This window comes from Silurus aristotelis, assembly GCF_946808225.1.
Source record: "Silurus aristotelis genome assembly, chromosome: 9".
Lineage (NCBI taxonomy): Eukaryota > Metazoa > Chordata > Actinopteri > Siluriformes > Siluridae > Silurus > Silurus aristotelis.
The window spans coordinates 26,636,174-26,648,499 of NC_139582.1; the positions used below are offsets into that span (position 1 = coordinate 26,636,174).

Below are 12,326 nucleotides of genomic sequence, written 5' to 3' on the forward strand. Positions count from 1 at the left end.
CTCAGTGCAACTTACTTCCTTTGCACACACAGTGTCAGACTGCACATTTCATGACAACATACACATCACATTGCACGGTCATGATGTTTACAGGACCAGATAGGGATTGTGAAGGTGTCTACAAGAACAGATAGGGATTTTATTTGTACAGATTCCAGGCTGAAATAGAGAGGCAATGCTTAAAAGATGTGTATTGGGCAAAGGAGGCTGCTTCTGTGTCTATTTCTAACTCTCCCTCACGGTAACAAATTTGTGTATCAACAGGCAACTGTCCTACACCGTACTCTGTTCCCATTCGGGGGGATCCCAGGAGAAAGATTCTTTAGAAAAACTGTGTATTTTCTTTTTTTTTTTTTTAATGGTGATTCACATAAAACAGCAGTTAACTCCATTGCACCAGTTCTGAAAACCAGTTCTGATTGAACCTAAACTACAGCTTCCAGAAAGTAACTCATTCTCTCTCCAAATGCAGCATCATATTTAACCAATATCCAATAACAAATTCCCTGACAGTAATTCACACTGCGCACAACAAACACATTCATATTTTGTTATTGTCTCTTGTTTTTATATAGTTTAGTTTTATGTTGTAAATACTTAACTGTGTTTAGGTGTTTGTCAGCGTCTGTGTAATCGGGTTTTCACGTTGCTCTTCCCCCAAACGTTCAGCCAAATCAAGCGCCACCCAGCGGCCGTGTTTTTAGTGACAGATTTACGATGCGCAGGCGCGACTCAACCGGAAGCCGACGAGTCCACTGTGTGACGAAAAGGGGAATTATAAAATGCTGTCATAATTAGTTTTCCTGTTACTTCGGTATACATTCGTTTATTTTATAGTATAAAAAACGTATTAATGGGGGTGTTGCTATGTTTATATATAGATATGTATGTGTTATTGTAAATATGTACATATCTCTTATACTTACCTCTCTAATTAGTCAGGTTGGTTTAATCCACGTGGGGGCGGGGCTTGGACTATAAAGGAGAGCTTCACAGCGTCAGTTTGGTTAGTTAGTCAGTATGCCTCTGTTGTGTCACAGGTGGCTCGCACCAATAGCGTCGTTTGCGTGTATATTTTTTGCTCTGTTTGTTTCATTCGTTGTCCAATCTTTTATTTGTTACTTTGTATATAACTCGGGTGTTTTCTTAGCTTGGACTGTTTCACCCATTGAGCACAGTAAGTAAGCAATCACTTTGCATTATAACACTTCAGTAAGAAATGCAATAAATCTTTGGGATCTTAACTTTTCTTTTGTCTTTTTTCAGTGTGGGTTCCCCCATTATTTGCCTGACAATGTGCCTACTTGTTAGGCAGACCAAAGTTGTGGTTGAAAAGGATGTTGTCACACTGATCCTACAGAGGAGAGACTAAAGTTAATGTATGTGTACAAGAGCAGTCTAGGCAATGTTCATGTGTGATTTGAATAGGCAACGTGTAGTTGCCAACCAGGCTACATTTGTTAGTTTTACTAGATCTTAGTGCTGCATTCGACACTATAGATCATGATCTTCTCCTAGATCGCTTACAAAATTACATTAAGGCATTCAGGGACAGGCATTAAGCTGGTTTAAATCCTACCTGTCTGATCTTTACCATTTTGTAGACTTAAATGGAGAGCTATCCAGGTTAATGCAAGTAAATTATAGTGTTCCAAAGGTTCAGTTCTAGGACCCCTGCTTTTCACAATATACAGTGCCTTGCGAAAGTATTCGGCCCCCTTGAACTTTGCGACCTTTTGCCACATTTCAGGCTTCAAACGTAAAGATTTTTTGTGAAGAATCAACAAGCGGGACAAAATCATGAAGTGGAACGAAATTTATTGGATATTTCAAACTTTTTTAACAAATAAAAAACTGAAAAACTGGGCGTGCAAAATTATTCAGCCCCTTTATTTTCAGTGCAGCAAACTCTCTCCAGAAGTTCAGTGAGGATCTCTGAATGATCCAATGTTGACCTAAATGACTAATGATAAATAGAATCCACCTGTGTGTAATCAAGTCTCCCTATAAATGCACCTGCACTGTGATAGTCTCAGAGGTCCGTTTAAAGCGCATAGAGCATCATAAAGAACAAGGAACACACCAGGCAGGTCCGAGATACTGTTGTGGAGAAGTTTAAAGCCGGATTTGGATACAAAAAGATTTCCCAAGCTTTAAACATCCCAAGGAGCACTGTGCAAGCGATAATATTGAAATGGAAGGAGTATCAGACCACTGCAAATCTACCAAGACCTGGCCGTCCCTCTCAACTTTCAGCTCATACAAGGAGAAGACTGATCAGAGATGCAGCCTTGAGGCCCATGATCACTCTAGATGAACTGCAGAGATCTACAGCTAAGGGGGGGGGACTCTGTCCATAGGACAACAATCAGTCGTATACTGCACAAATCTGGCCTTTATGGAAGAGTGGCAAGACGAAAGCCATTTCTTAAAGATATCCATAAAAAGTGTCGTTTAAAGTTTGCCACAAGCCACCTGGGAGACACACCAAACATGTGGGAGAAGGTGCTCTGGTCAGATGAAACCAAAATCGAACTTTTTGGCAACAATGCAAAACGTTATGTTTGGCGTAAAAGCAACACAGCTCATCACCCTGAACATACCATCCCCACTGTCAAACATGGTGGTGGCAGCATCATGTTTTGGGCCTGCTTTTCTTCAGCAGGGACAGGAAAGATGGTTAAAATTGATGGGAAGATGGATGGAGCCAAATACAGGACCATTCTGGAAGAAAACCTGATCGAGTCTGCAAAAGACCTGAGACTGGGACGGAGATTTGTCTTCCAACAAGACAATGATCCAAAACATAAAGCAAAATCTACAATGGAATGGTTCACAAATAAACATATCCAGGTGTTAGAATGGCCAAGTCAAAGTCCAGACCTGAATCCAATCGAGAATCTGTGGAAAGAACTGAAAACTGCTGTTCACAAATGCTCTCCATCCAACCTCACTGAGCATTAGCTGTTTTGCAAGGAGGAATGGGCAAAAATTTCAGTCTCTCGATGTGCAAAACTGATAGAGACATACCCCAAGCGACTTACAGCTGTAATCGCAGCAAAAGGTGGCGCTACAAAGTATTAACTTAAGCGGGCTGAATAATTTTGCACGCCCAATTTTTTCGTTTTTTATTTGTTAAAGTTTGAAATATCCAATAAATTTCGTTCCACTTCATGATTGTGTCCCACTTGTTGTTTCTTCACAAAAAAATTACAGTTTCATATCTTTGTTTGAAGCCTGAAATGTGGCAAAAGGTCGCAAAGTTCAAGGGGGCCAAATACTTTCACAAGGCACTGTACATGCTTCCCTTTGAAAATATGCTGATACCCAGCTATATATCTCAATACTAGGTGAGACAGCTCAATTAGCTTGGATAACTGTGTTAGAGTTAAAAGATTGCATGACTTATAACTTTTTATTAAATTCTGTTGACAGATTTTGCTCATCTGCCCAAAAAACATTACACTGAAGCTCCAGCATTTCAACCTGCATTTACACAGATGTTCTGTAACTACTACTTCAACGGTAGAAGACCTGGGAGTTATTTTAGACAGCAACTTGTCTTTTCAAAATCGTATCAACCATGTTACAAAAACAGCCTTTTTTCACCTTAGAAATATTGCTAAGCTAGAAAACATGTTATCTATATCTGATGCAGAGAAGCTCATCCATGCTGACCCAGGAGCAGAAGGACCACCGTGTCTGATCATTTACTTGCGATAAAACTTTGGTGTATGACCTTGAGATGAATCAACGCTCTTCAGTGGAAAGATAATCTTCACAATTGAAAAACACGAGGGAGGTCCACAGCTCTATCATGCCCCAGAAGCTACTGTGCATGCAGTACAGCTTCAGAAGTACTTGTTGGGTCTCAGATAAATGCAGAGCAAATAGGGAAATAAAAACTTTCCAAAGACTTTATACCTTTTAGTTTACATACTTGTCCTGTTGCACGGTTGGAAATTAACAGGTACTTGGGGCAAAATTGTCACTTCAGCTTGACGGCAGCTCTATTCCCAGTGTCATGATTTAAGTGTCATTTGAAAAGTCCTATATTTTAGAGCTGATCTGTTGATGTTGCATTAGATTGGCACCAAATACACACTTTTGTTGAATGCAGTGTTTAAAGCGTTTTGATTTGTCACTGCGTGTGCTCATTGTCTGAATTCTAAATCTGCATTTGCAATTTCTCATCATAAAAGATTTTCTCTTTTGCTGCAAAAGTGCGTCGCTCTCATTAGACAAGTCAGACTTTTTTTTCCTTTAGCTTTTTTTGCAGATATTAGAAACATTGTTTATGAATTCTAATCTGTAAAAATCGGTAAACAAATTCATTTTTTTCTGTAGCCACTTCATGACTTGTTTATTCTATCTAGATTATAACCCTAATGATCACATTAAAATTATCACCAATTAGGGAGCGTGCTGTGCTGCAGGTAATACACTGTCAAGGGATAAATACTTCATACAAGCAATTTAAAACTTGAACTTATAAAAAAGTTGTCCTTGTCCTTTTTGAACTATGCTTGAATTCCCTACCCCACCTTCTGTGGTTAAAAACATACATGCATACATACATACAGTGAGGAAAATAAGTATTTAAACACCCTGCTATTTTGCAAGTTCTCCCACTTAGAAATCATAGAGGGGTCTGAAATTGTCATCGTAGGTGCATGTCCACTGTGAGAGACATAATCTAAAAAAAAAAATCCAGAAATCACAATATATAATTTTTAAACTATTTCCTAATTTATTTTATTTATAGAATTCTGACCCTCAAAGACCTGTTAGTCTGCCTTTAAAATGTCCACCTCCACTACATTTATTATCCTAAATTAGATGCACCTGTTTGAGGTCGTTAGCTGCATAAAGACACCTGTCCACCCCATACAATCAGTAAGAATCCAACTACTAACATGGCCAAGACCAAAGAGCTGTCCAAAAACACTAGAGACAAAATTGTACACCTCCACAAGGCTGGAAAGGGCTACGGAGAAATTGCCAAGCAGCTTGGTGAAAAAAGGTCCACTGTTGGAGCAATCATTAGAAAATGGAAGAAGCTAAACATGACTGTCAATCTCCCTCGGACTGGGGCTCCATGCAAGAGCTCACCTCGTGGGGTCTCAATGATCCTAAGGAAGGTGAGAAATAAGCCCAGAACTACACAGGAGGAGCTGGTCAATGACTTGAAAAGAGCTGGGACCACCGTTTCCAAGGTTACTGTTGGTAATACACTAAGACGTCATGGTTTGAAATCATGCATGGCACGGAAGGTTCCCCTATTTAAACCAGCACATGTCCAGGCACGTCTTAAGTTTGCCAATGACCATTTGGATGATCCAGAGGGGTCATGGGGGAAGTCATGTGGTCAGATGAGACCAAAATAGAACTTTTGGGTCATAATTCCACTAAATGTGTTTGGAGGAACAAGAATGATGAGTACCATCCCAAGAACACCATCCCTACTGTGAAGCATGGGGGTGGTAGCATCATGCTTTGGGGGTGTTTTTCTGCACATGTGACAGGGCGACTGCACTGTATTAAGGAGAGGATGACCAGGGCCATGTATTGCGAGATTTTGGGGAACAACCTCCTTCCCTCAGTTAGAGCATTGAAGATGGGTCGAGGCTGGGTCTTCCAACATGACAATGACCTGAAGCACACAGCCAGGATAACCAAGGAATGGCTCTGTAAGAAGCATATCAAGGTTCTGACGTGGCCTAGCCAGTCTCCAGACCTAAACCCAATAGAGAATCTTTGGAGGGAGCTCAAACTCCGTCTTTCTCAGCGACAGGCCAGAAACCTGACTGATCTAGAGAAGATCTGTGTGGAGGAGTGGGCTAAAATCCCTCCTGCAGTGTGTGCAAACCTGGTGAAAAACTACAGGAAACGTTTAACCTTTTGTAATTGCAAACAAAGGCTACTGTACCAAATATTAACATTGACTTTCTCAGGTGTTCAAATACTTATTTGCAGCTGTATCATACAAATAAATAGTTAAAAATCATACATTGTGATTTCTGGATTATTTTTTTTTTATTATGTCTCTCACAGTGGACATGCACCTACGATGACAATTTCAGACCCCTCCATGATTTCTAAGTGGGAGAACTTGCAAAATAGCCGGGTGTTCAAATACTTATTTTCCTCACTATATATATATATATATATATATATATATATATATATATATATATATATATATATATATATATATATATATATATATACGTATATATATATATACATATATATATATATATATATATATATATATATATATATATACGTATATATATATATATATATATATATATATATATATATATATATATATATATATATATACACACACCAAAATTATTATACCTGTATTTTTTTCAGGGCCGTGCAATACTCTCTGGTATATACCTTGTTGGCTAGAGGTGCATACTACAGCAAGATAATGATTCAAAAATTATGATCTTGGTTGAATGTAGATTTAATATTAACATAAGAGGGAAACTGTACGTATTTTTTCACTTGACATTACCCCATCATTAGTTTTGTGCCTTTAATGAGGAATGAACTCCTTAGAAATTTGATCTAGATGCAGCATAAATGCAGATGCTATATAAATTGTTAAAATAAGTCACTTTGATAAACATACAGTAGATACGTTTCTTGTGATCAATAAATATTACGATTGGGCCCCTGCCATTATTCTTCAGGCGCAAGTGTGACTGCTACGTCCCCATTGCCCTCACACCAAAATTCTGCTCAGCTGAGGACTGCAAGGGTCTCCAAATCCAAGCAAGTACAGCTTTTACCACAGTTTAAAAAGAATCAACCAAAGGTGGAGCTATGGTAATGGTGGTAACTCCGGTTTACCGGATAAGGTCAGATAAACAGAGATGAACCACTGACAGAATTCCATACTTTGGAGCTAATAATAGAAGTTGACAACATGCATGTTAAACTCATGGTGAAGAGTCCTGATCTGGCGTGCGAGTGGTTTTGCTGTAGTGGGTGATGACTCCATTACCTATTGGACCTTTCTCGATGGCTTGAAAGCTTTTTAGAATATGCAGCAGTTTGATGGTGATGTGGAGGCCGGCTACAGTGTTTTGTTCAATACATTTTCCTGTTGCAGGAGACTGTTTTGTTGTCAGGACAGAGAGAATGCCTAAATACCATATCTAGGCTGGTAACTTGAAAGCTTGGTAAGACAAATATTGGTTGACCACTGCTAGAGACATAACAAAAATAACACTCTGTAGCAGAAATCAATTACATTGTGACACATTGGCTGAGAACTTCTAAAAGTATGCCTTGTTGCGCTGGATCAACGTGATGACACATGACATTTGGGAGCTGTCAGAAATGGCTTGGGTTTGAAGGTTTACCTTGGTGTTCTGACGACGGCCGAGTGGAGTATAAAAGGAGCCACGAAGGTTAGCAAGTTGGAGAATGTCTGGCTCCAGACTAACGAAAGGTTTCTGTTTATTTTTCCTTGTAGGAAGCAGAGACGGCAGCTACAGCGGCGAGAGCTACAGCAGTGATCATGCCTGCGAGTACCCAGTCTCGCGGCCTGCTAGAGCCAAGGTTCCCAAGCACCCACCTGTACAGGCAGGACGGGATCTCGGCTTCCCTCGGCCTGGTTGTGGCACCGATCGGCTCGGACCAAGAACGACGCTGTTCTAAAGCGCCTCTGAGCCCTAGTCAGCCCCAATCAGCGGACTAAAAAGTGTCCTAAGCCACGTCTTCACTTTTCTCTCAGACAGATAAAAGAATAGCAAAAAATCCAAACCAATAGACAGGCAGACAATGCGACTTCAAACAAATCAGAATAGAAAATACAGAGCAAACAGTCTTGGTACTGACATTTTTAACTAGCTAAGCATCTGTGTGTACGGAAGTGCATTGCATTCACAAAAGAAAAAAAAATTCACAAACAGGATCTCATAATTATAACTTATTATCTCATAATTATGACTCATCTCATCATTATGACTTAGTATCTCATAGTTATGGGATAGGTTGGGGCAGTCTGTGGCAGGGGAGCGTTTTAGCGCATAAACGCAGTAACGTTTTAGACGTTAATGCATTTTCTGCTCGGAAGCACCTCATTGTGCAACAATCGAGATGTAGAAGCTATAATATGGTTTAACTTGATGACTGCATATGTTAGTGTTAAGATGGTTCTCACACTGGTTCTCTAAACACATTCCTGTTATCTGTTCAGTGTCTATATGATCTTTACGATATGAGTATGTGAGGTATACAGGAAGTCTTTATCTGGGCTTAGACATCTCCAGTTATTATGTCTTCTTACCCAATCAGGAACAGCTTATCCCATAATGATGAGATACTAAGTTATAATTATGAGATAGTAAGTCATAAATATGAGATCCTTTTTGTGAATTATTTTTTTTTTCTTTGTGAATGCAATGCGCTTCTGTAGTGCTGTGACTTAATCAGTATTAAATGAATAATACATTTGATGTCATTCCATAACAACAACGTTTTATTTCTAATCAATAAATTATTAAAATAAAAAAGAACAACATGCAGAAAGATCCGTTGCCTGTCAAATAAAACAATCCGATAGAACAGGAGGATCAGAGCTGACTAGCTGTGGTTTCCTGAGGAAAACCTAGTGTTAATTGTAGTCATTCTTTAAAGTGCTTAGTTGGCATCACTGGATATTGTATGTTAATGAGTTCTCACCTGTTCTTTTTGTTGTTAATGACAAGAGAAATTGCCCATGTATGTAAAAAATAAAGCCTTATTCTAAAATGGCTAAAATACAATGTAGGGGTGATTGTATGCTCCATCACACCAAATTTTGGAAGATAAGGACACTGTAGTGATTATGAATATAAGATGGCAGCATTGGATTTTGTAAGATAAAGAGCGAGCTCCTGGGGGCTGAACCAAAGAGACAGAATTAACCTGCAAAGAAAGAGAGAGAGAGAAAGTAAAAAATTACAATCATTTCAAGCAAAATCTTATAATTGGGAAGAGTACTGTTTTGCATTACTAAACATTAAAAAGTAAACTTTTGTATTAATAAAACATTTTTTTTCATGACAAAGATGAAGATTAAAGAAAGAACTTTACTCATAACTGCCATAGGATCACATGCTTACAGAGCAAGACCTACCAGCGACTATCTGAAATGCTGAGAAAGATTTTAATTCACAGCCCAGTGAAATAGTACATGTATTTAATTTTGACTCAAGAACCAGAAAACCCACAGAGACCCTAACAAAGTGTGTAGCAAAGCTTTGCCATTTGATTAAAACTTTGGGAACATTTTAGAACAATTGATAAGGGATAAATGTTTGACTGGAAACAAACAAACAGACACTTGAAAATGTGTTTTAGGTTAAATTAACCGTAGAGAACAAAAGCAAAAAGGTATTGGACTTGTAAAACCTTCACGGAAATAATGTAAAGTTATATTTCTTTCGGCTTCTCCCATTAGGGGTCGCCACAGCAGATCATCCGCATGTTTGATTTGGCACATGTCTTTACGCTGGATGCCCTTCCTAACGCAACCCTCCCCATTTATCCGGGCTTTTGACCGGCTGGGGTTGGTTCCCTGACCGGGGATCGAACCCGGGCCACAGCGGTGAGAGCGCCGCATCCTAACCACTAGACCACCAGGGGCCACTAGTTATATAAAACAAAAATTTTCAAGAAAAGATGTGGAAAAAAAGAGATAATTCTGTCTATGGTACAGATTTGATGGAAATAAACATAAAACAAGTGACTACAAATTTGCCTCGTCCATAGAAAAACAAATGACATCACAGAAACCTGTCACACAAAAAACAACCAGAGGGTCAAAGTAGACGCATGCAAGCGGAAAAGGCAATTGCCCTTCCAAACTTCAAAGGTGAATAAAAAGGATGAAATACGTAAAGAATTTGATGAAGCATTCACTTTAACATGTGCACAAAATTATGTTTTGAGAATAGTTAAACCTTTCACCCTGGACATAAATATATATATATATATATATATATATATATATATATATATATATATATATATATATATATATATATATATATATATATATATATATATATATATATATATGGCAAAAATTTGAATTGTGAACATTTTGACATGAGTGGACAACTAATCAAATCATGAGCTTCTGTCTAGACAAACAAGAAAAAGAGGTAAATGTTCTTTTCTTAATGAAAATCAGGATGAGGTCCTAATATGCAGCACAGACTCAATTTTGGAAATGGACTGCCTAGAGCATTATTTTTTTTCCCAACAGTTTCTTCCTTATTTTAAAAAGAGGTTTGCTATGAGTGTCACATGGAAGGAAAAAATTGCTAGGAGAGTTGTACAAGACATATTCTGCTATAACCCAGATGAACTGTCTGGCATGGTTGTACGTTGTATGTGGTGACTAGGGTAGACAAAATGCAGCCGTGTGAGCCGTGTCAACAATTCCAGAAACTACCTGCTCAAGCGCCATCAAATGAATAGGAGTGGCTTGAATCTCCAATGGGGAAAAAAAAAAATTAAGGTTCTGTTTGATTCTCATTTGAAAATAAATAGAGGCTTTTCCTGTCACAAAAGACACAAATTCGAACATGTTTCATAAGCAAAGAGTTTAAAATGTTTTTGAGAAAGAATAGCTTACAACAACCTTCATTAAACACTTCCCTAGAGTGGGCTATTCAGAATTTTAAAGAGGGCATGGCAAAAAAGCAAAGGTGACACTACTGAGGGACAAGATCTACCAGAGTACAACAGGGTTGTCACCAGCACTATATATATAACTATCAAGAAAGATCAGATCCACATTTGACTTTTTTGATATTAAGTCCAAAGTTGTACAGAGACAACTAAAAAAAATCTAAAACATGACAAAAGCTGAAAACTTTTAGAGAAGACAATATATGTTTTTTGGAACTACAGTTATGAGCCAAAACTGATTGCTGCAGTAGGAGAAATTATTGTTTTTGGGAAATGTACTGACTGTCACTGTGTACCAAATTGTACATGAAATTCAAATTTGTTTCTAACCTTTTTATGAAAGACCTCTATTAATGATATGTAGACTAGGTTTTATGCTCACAATATCCTCTGGTATTGCAAAATAGTGAAACGTATGACTGAGCAGGAACCTAGAAGCCTAGTAAAAGCTGAACATAGCTGCCAAGGTGCTTGGGGAACCTACTGTAGGTAATGGTAATGAATAAAATGGAGAGGAAAAAACTGCTTATTATGCATTGAATTTCATCTCTTGGTATTTTCGTGTTCTAATTTTCTTGTGATCAGTACAAAGAAAAGTTGGGACGCTGTGTGAAATGTAAATGAAAATTAGATAGTTGGAACATGGTTTAGACATGGTCATGTTTACCACTGTGTTGCATCTTCTTTTAACAACAGTGATATATACAGTATGTCTGGGAACTGAGAAGACCATTCGCAGGAGTTTTGGAGGAGGAATGTTAACAATGCTTGATACTCTAGCTACTTCTAGCTGCTCGACAGTCCTGGGTCTTCTTTGTCATATTTTTCATTTCATGATGTGCCAGAGGTTTTTTAATAGTAAAAGGTCTGGATTACAGGCAGGGAAGGTGAGCACCTGGGCTCTTATACTACGAAGCCATGTTGTTGTAATAGATTCGGTATTCAGTTAAACATTGTCTTGCTAAAATATGCAAAGCCTTCCCTAAAAATTGTTTTCTGGATTGTTGCTCTAAAATTTGTATTTACATTTCAGCTCTAATGCTGACCTGGTGCCTTTCCGGATGTGAAAGCTGCCCATATCTCAGACAGTAATGCACCCCATACCAGGGGGGTTTTGGACAAAAAACCTGTGAGCCTATGGGCCTATTTAGAATACATTTAAAAAAATAAATACATAGGGCTGTGACGATGGCACTTTCTTTTTTTACCACCGCGGTGGTAATGGACCAAATACCGGCGGTGTTGCGGTGGTTGGGGGGTTGTTTTGAAATAAATAAAAGAAAAACCCAAAGAAACAGCACACTAAAGCCTGTAACGCATTGAAATAAATATCAGTAAATACTGGTAACTTACATAATATAATAAAGTTGAATCCATTTAATAAAAAAAAAAAAAAAAAAAAAAAAAACAGTTTTATATTTCCACACAAAGACGCGTTATAGCCTACCGCTCTGCGCTTTGAGAGGGATGTGGAACACGAGCAGGAAAGAGACCACCAATCTCTTTCTCTGATATCTTCATGTTGTTGTAAAAGGTACGAAGAGCTAATTTTATCTTCCACAAGGGCAAGGCATTTAGGCTATGTTTGCGCGCTGCCAGAGAAAGCCAAACTAAAATCA

The 12,326-nt window shown here is 38.3% G+C and overlaps 1 long non-coding RNA gene across 1 annotated transcript; it reads left to right on the forward strand.

Moving 5' to 3' along the window:
- Positions 1–1,026: 1,026 nt before the first annotated feature.
- On the forward strand, positions 1,027–4,074 carry LOC310731638. Its single transcript, XR_014535263.1, has 4 exons — positions 1,027–1,177; positions 1,267–1,379; positions 3,436–3,525; positions 3,659–4,074. It is a non-coding gene; the product is annotated as an uncharacterized lncRNA (long non-coding RNA).
- Positions 4,075–12,326: the final 8,252 nt, after the last annotated feature.